This window comes from Cicer arietinum, chromosome 3 (genome assembly GCF_000331145.2).
Source record: "Cicer arietinum cultivar CDC Frontier isolate Library 1 chromosome 3, Cicar.CDCFrontier_v2.0, whole genome shotgun sequence".
NCBI lineage: Eukaryota > Viridiplantae > Streptophyta > Magnoliopsida > Fabales > Fabaceae > Cicer > Cicer arietinum.
The window spans coordinates 53,525,971-53,533,571 of record NC_021162.2 but is presented as its reverse complement, the minus strand read 5'-3'; the positions used below and the strand labels follow the sequence as shown (position 1 = coordinate 53,533,571).

General features: G+C 31.5%; 1 long non-coding RNA gene across 1 annotated transcript; it reads left to right on the top strand.

Moving 5' to 3' along the window:
* Positions 1–6,351: 6,351 nt before the first annotated feature.
* Positions 6,352–7,429, top strand: LOC105853136 (uncharacterized). The gene is made up of 3 exons (XR_001145029.3): positions 6,352–6,451; positions 6,561–6,663; positions 7,234–7,429. It is a non-coding gene; the product is annotated as an uncharacterized lncRNA (long non-coding RNA).
* The last annotated feature ends 172 nt before the right edge of the window (positions 7,430–7,601 follow it).

Here is a 7,601-nt window from a genome sequence, read left to right as displayed (position 1 = left end):
CGGCAACGGCGCCAAAAACTTGATAGCGTTTCAGCAAGTGTACTGAATCGTTGCAAGTAATAATAAAATGGTAGTACCGCGTGTCGAACTCAAGGATTGCGTTTTACTATTGAATTATATTTGATTACTAGAATTGAACAAAAAGGTTCCCAAGTTGATTGAAATAATGTTTGAAATTAACAACAATAATAAAATTGATTTTATAAATTGAGAAAAATGTCAGGGATGAGTTTCACTTCGAATCCAACCTTGGTGTCTAATTTGATCCTAGTTACTGAATTCCTTTATTGAATTATTACCGAATTCTCTTTATTATTCTTGCCCTAATGTCTTAGTGACAGAACCTTTAATTCCAAAGTAACCCCTAATTCCTTAGTGGATTTAAGATTAAAATTAAGAATTACCGTATAGAAATTCTCTTGTAAATTATTGCCTTGCAACTAACTTAATTGGTTTCATGACCTGCATCTATCCCTAGACTACAAATTCATGGATTTCTCATCTCAAGCATTCGTAAAGTCCACTTCCATTTCAAAATACAAATCGTAGAACATTTTAATGTTGATCAAGCAATTAAAAGCATTAAGCATAGAGATGAGAAAAACAATTCAATAAACTCATTCATATAACTAGAAATCAAATCAGAAAAATAAGGGTTTCATCTGGTTACACTCATCCCTAACAAATATGGTTTAGTTACTCATGACAGAGATACAAAAGATAAGGGTCAAAGAAGAATTACAAGAATGATTCATGGATGATTCTTGATAAAACTGCTTCAATGGCGTTAGCAACGGCCGTCTTTGAGTTTATATGCTAGGGCACAAGTCTCCCCAGTTCCCAAGAGTCAAAAAAAGATACATAAACAGTAAAAAATTGTGTTTTTATGATTGCTTTCATTAGCACTTGGAGTGACACTAATTGGACATCTAGAACTCCACATATGGCTGAAATACTCCACATATATCATGTTAATTTTTCACCAAAATTCAGCACTGCACTAAAACAAAACACAATGTTAAATTACGAAAAATTCCTACTTAATCAACGAAATAAAAACAAAAAACACTTTATTAACTCAAAGAACAAAAATCAACAAAATGTATCAAATAAATCTTTAATGTAACTGATGATTGAGGATAAATAAGACTAAAACAGGGGGGAAATATGCATATGATGAAGAGTCATCACAACCCCAAACTTAATCTATTGCTTGTCCCCAAGCAACAATTAATTTCATATTTGGTCCTGTTAAATGCACACTTAAATTCAATTTCTCAAATTACATCAAACTCAAATTTCAAAGTTCTTGCTACTGCAAAACATTCATCATGCTCTATGGTTGTTTTCAAAAATACAGACAACAAGATTTGTACACCTTGGCATTCATTCATCAAATTCAACTCTCTCTTCACACAATCTCACCAAAATTTCTCTCAAGTGTTTAGAAAGGTTTATGAATTTATCACTCAAATCCTAGAACATGCATCACGCTACCATAGGCTTGAAAAAATTCTAGTTAGCAATGACAATGCAGTAAACACATACATTTTTGGAGGACTTTCGGGTTGTAATGGGGCTTAGGTAAGGGTAGGACATTTTAGGGTAGTAGGTTTTACCACTAGGAGTTAGGCATACATTTCCAGATTATTCTACCATTTTTTTTTCTTCACCTTTTCATTATGGAGATTCTCAGACATTGACAGAAGAACCAAGAAGATATATTTTGTTTTTGTTTTTCTTCTTTCTTCTTTCATTTTATTTTTCTTCTTTTTATTAATTTTTTTTATTTTCTTTTTCTGAGAATCACCACCCCAAACTTAGAAAGTTGCTATCCCATGAGCAACCCCAAACTTAGAATTGTATCAAGACAAGAATTTTTTTCTACCTAACTCCAAATAAGGTGATTTAATTAAAGTCAGGTCTTTTGCTTGTAATGTAGCTAGTAACCGAAATAAAAGGGCAAGGCTCAAAGGGGCTAGCAAAGGGTAAAATTTTCATAGGGTAGTTAAAAAGGCTCAAACGACCAATAAAATTGCCTCAATGTATGCATAAATTACAAGTGATGCAAGTCAGAATTAGTGCAAGTTCTAGAGGGATAACACATGTCTGGATAATCACACAACAAAGAATTTAAGTGTTTAGGCTCAAAAGCTCACAGCTAGGATAATAAGAGAGAGTATGAACAATCAAAATAAAGCCAACATGCTTCTGAAAAGTTAAAATTGTATTTTTGAAAAATTGATGGCATATTAGCCTTCTACAACCATTTAGTAATCAAGAATGCATGCAGTATACTGGTGAGGTGCAAATAGATCAGCATAAAACATGCCTCCTGGTGTTTGGAAAAAAACGCTTCAGGCGCGCTTGGGCGTGCTTGGGAGCGCGTTGTGTCACTTGGAGCCGTACGATCGCTTCTCAACGCATCTTTTTGATTCCTTGCTCATACCAAACATCAAAACTAACAGAACTAGCAATTAGAGACTAAAATTGGAACTAAATGGAGTAAAATAAATGTGAAGTGCAATAAATAAATACGGTGCAAAGGATATAAAATTGGGTTGTCTCCCAATAAGCGCTTCTTTAAAGTCATTAGTTTGACGTCTCATCTACTGTCAAGGTGGCATATATGATAGGAAGAACACATCATCCTTCTTCTTCTTTTTGTTTGGTAGAAATTCCATGAACTTGAGAAATAAAATATGTTGCTTCCATGTCCTTCTCAATTGAAGATTGATGAACAAGGTATAGATTGAATCTCGAACTTTATCAATCTCTTCTTTTTTCTTTTCCTCGTTCGTCTTTTTTGCTTGCTTATCTTCTTCTACCACAACAATGAAATTATCATCAATCTTCAACTTCTCCTCCATCATCTCAAACTTAACCACTTGCTCAAATAACCTCTCACATCGACTTTCAAATCTTTCAATTGAAACCATGTTATTCTTCATGAATTCAACCGAAACGTCCGTAATGTGAAAGTCTTCGTCATTTGATTCTTTGGATAGAATTTTAGGAGGTAGAATTTGTTCCCAATAGATATTTTTAATGTAACGCTTGTCGTTTTCTGTGACTTTCAAAAAAAAGTCTTCATATTCTACTAGTTCGGCAAGGTCATCAGCACAATTTCCATTCTTATGTGCTTCTCCGCAAAAGTACCACCTAAGAGGCTGCATCGGACGGATCTGAGGGTGATATTTTAAAAATGTATAGCTCAATATTTGCCCCTCAATCATGCGACATATACCCGATATGAGATAAGTATCACACTCTTCATATAACTGTAGTAGAATATCATCATTATAATCTTCCATGCTCTACAGCGAATAATTATCTCAAACAAAGAAGAGACAAACCACCAGACATGACATTAGCAAGTTCAACAAATAAAAAAATAAAATAAAATAAAAAATTTTATTGCAGAGCAAAAAATTTCAATTAAGTAAATAAATTAATGCTCATTGTTTTGAAACTTGATAGCGTTTCAGCAAGTGTACTGAATCGTTGCAAGTAATAATAAAATGGTAGTACCGAGTGTCGAACTCAAGGATTGCGTTTTACTATTGAATTATATTTAGTTACTAAAATTGAACAAAAAGTTCCCAAGTTGATTGAAATAATAATTAAAATTGACAGCAGTAGCAAAATTGATCTTTTATAAATTGAGAAAAATGTCAGGGATGAGTTTCACTTCGAATCCAACCTTGGTGTCTAATTTGATCCTAGTTACTGAATTCCTTTATTGAATCATTACTGAATTCTCTTTATTATTCTTGCCCTAATGTCTTAGTGACACAACCTTTAATTCCAAAGTAACCCCTAATTCCTTAATGGATTTAAGATTAGAATTAAGAATTACCGTATAGAAATTCTCTTGTAAATTATTGCCTTGCAACTAATTTAATTGGTTTCATGACCTGCATCTATCCCTAGACTACAAATTCATGAATTTCTCATCTCAAGCATTCGTAAAGTCCATTTTCGTTTCAAAATACAAATCGTAGAACATTTTAATGTTGATCAAGCAATAAAAAGCATGAAGCACAGAGATGAGAAAAACAATTCATTAAACTCATTTATATAACTAGAAATCAAATCAGAAAAATAAGGGTTTCATCTGGTTACACTCATCCCTAACAAATATGGTTTAGTTACTCATGACAGAGATACAAAAGATAAGGGTTAAAGAAGAATTACAAGAATGATCCAGGGATGATTCTTGATAAAACTGCTTCAATGGCATTAGAAACGGCCTTCTTTGAGTTTCTATGCTAGGGCACAAGTCTCCCCAGTTCCCAAGAGTAAAAAAAAGATACATAAACAGTAAAAAATTGCGTTTTTATGATTGCTGATATGCGTCATGCGCCCCAGGCGCGCAGGGCGTGCTCCAGGCGTGCGTTGACAGAACTGAAACACGAGAAATGTGCTCCAGGCGCGCGTTGACAGAACTGAAACACGAGAAATACGCTCCAGGCGCGCAGGGCGCGCTCCAGGCGCACAACATCTGCTCTCTGATGTATTTTGCATTGTTCTCATCTTTTGCGTCTGAATTTGGTCCCGGTGTCTTCATGAAAGTTGTAGATATGGATCATAGCTTTCATTAGCACTTGGAGTGACACTAATTGGACATCTAGAACTCCAGATATGGCTGAAATACTCCACATATGTCATGTTGATTTTTCACCAAAATTCAGCACTGCACTAAAACAAAACGCAATGTAAAATTACGACAAATTCCTACTTAATCAACGAAATAAAAACAAAAAACATTTTATTAACTCAAAGAAAATAAATCAACAAAATGTATCAAATAAATCCTTAATTTAACTGATGATTGAGGATAAATAAGACTAAAACAGTGGGAAAATATGCATATGATGAAGAGTCATCAGAAATACAGGAAGATATACATGAGAGAGAGATATGAGGGAGAAAGACAGATGAGTGCAAAAAGAGATAAGATGAAGAGAGATAAGAGAGAAAGAGAGATGAAACAATAAAAAGAGGGATATTATACAACATAAAGAAAGAGAGAAAGAGAGAGAGAGAGAGAGAGAGTGAGAAAAAATGTGACAAAGAGAGAGATGAGAGAGACATGAGATAGTAGAAAATGATAATAATATTTTAGTAAAAAATTTAAAAATATATTTTGGTATTCTTGATTTCTTGTATCTTGGACAAAAAATTGTACAGTCATTTTTTTAGGGACCATAATTTTTTCTTTTGTTCAATTTCATGCTCCCTATTCTAACCAGTCTTATGACCAATTTCTAAACAAATTAGGGTACAATAAAAATTTGGGTGTCTAGTTCTATTGTTTAGTAGCAAATCAAATTCATCATATGCAATTACATCAATGAAAAAATGGTTGATTGGTTGTGATTTCCTTAAATGATCTAAAGAGTGTTAATTTTGACAATTTACGTAGATAAGTATTTAAGAATAATGAAAATATCGTAAGTAAATTTGAAGAGCAGATAAACTGTAAGTAAAATAGGTTTATTTGGATTGATGTAAGTTTATTATGATTTGTACAATTGATATTTATAGAGTATAAATAAGATTTTAAAGTGTAGTTCCTACAATCCGTTGCTTTTATCGATTATAATTAAGTTCTCATTTCAAATTAATCGACTAATTCAAGTACGTTTTTCTCAAACCTATGACGATCTTTGAATATGCCTTTCCATTATTTGCATTCCCTTATTTCTATATTGAAGCTGTTTTTTTCTTTCTCTCACTAATGTTTGGCTCATATGTAAAAAGGTACGGTGCGTTAAGGTTGTAGCTCAAATTAATTTGTTTAATTTAAATATATTTTCTAACGGCCCTATGTAGTCGATTCATTTGCAATAAAATGGATAAGTGTCCTTAATAGCGGTTGAAAAAGATTTTATTATATCGAATTCAAATAATCTATACTAGAATCAATTTTAATTCGGTTGTAGATCGTATTTGGCTTAAGAGACATTTAATAAAAAATTTAATATAGAAATGTTTTTTTTTTAATCGAATATATATTCTAATAGCTATTTAATTAAAGCACAATGTTGGTTTTGAACCTCATTCTAATATGAAAGAATAGATAAGAAATACAAAAAATTAAAGGTATACTCTAAGGTCAAGTAATCGATTACATGAATTAAAGTGACAAATTTGATCCTTCGTTGTACTAAAAACTATTCAACTGAAATAAGCATAGCATGAGGTTTTTCACAATATAAAGTGATCAAAGAATTTTGGAATTAAAGTGACAAATTTGATCCTTCGTTGTACTAAAAACTATTCAACTGAAATAAGCATAGCATGAGGTTTTTCACAATATAAAGTGATCAAACAATTTTGTATTTGTTGCATGCAAAGGTAGAGTAAAAAATGGCTAAAACTCTCAAGGTTTTTTATACAGTGATCCTTTTTGTGTTCCTATTTCTTTGTCTAGTCGATGGTGGTGGTAAGTCCATTCTCGTATTTTCATATTCTACAAAATATTTTTTCAATATTCTACAAAACTCTTAATCTTTTTTCAATAATATTTTTTATTCTTATTTTATATATTACAGCTACACCATGTAAGTCAAACTTCGATTGTCTAGATTTCGGATGTCCCCTTAAACATTGTGGAGTTTGTGTAAATGGTTTTTGTAAGTGCTCTTTCGGGTTAAGGTAAAAAAAAAAATATATGTTATGTGACAGTCTTTAATTATTTTTATTTGCTTATCATCATTAATGTTGTTTCTCTTATATTTGATTTCTCTATTATGTTTAAGGCTTCAACATTCAATTTTTTAACGTTGCTTGCTTGTGAGTTATATATGTATGTGTGTGTTTAAGGATATATATATATATATGTTTCATATACTTCTACGAAACTTAAAATTGAATTTAGTTTTTATGAGAACAAAGTGATTAATTGAGTTTACAATTTCAATGGTTTTCTTGAGGATGTCATCGCCTATCTTGTGTTCGTGAGAGTGCACACTATGAATATATACAATAGAGAGGGGTGTTGAACTTTACATATGACATAGAGCATAACCTCTCAATCCATATTTTCCTAAGTTAATTTTGACCCCGCATGAATTTCAAGTATTGCATGTTTTGGCATTGAAAATATATCCATATATATATGATTCACGAACGTATGTTAATCTATGTATGACTTTATTCATTTTACATAATGAAAGATAAACTCGCATCTTCCTTATGTCTCCTCTATAATATATTTGTATGTAGGTTAAATTCAACATGATCAAGACAAGCAATCAATGGAGGTTTTCTTGCGGAACTGAAGTACTAGAGGCTTGTACTTCACTTTATTTTAAGAATTTTTTTTACTGTCGTTGATTTTGTGCTATGGGTAGAGATCTTGGAACTTCAATAATATCTTTTGAATGAGTTACTCTATTTAATAATTGTTTGTATTGTTTAAGATTTAGTGTTTACACTTGCTTTAATTTTTAGTTTTCAATGTTATGAGTTATAATATTATTGTTTTTATTTATCAAAAATATCATATTTTTGAAACTTCAAAAATTAGTGTTTGTTCGCGTTTTAATTTTAATTACTATCTCCATTCTTAATTATAATTTTTTATTTTTTTT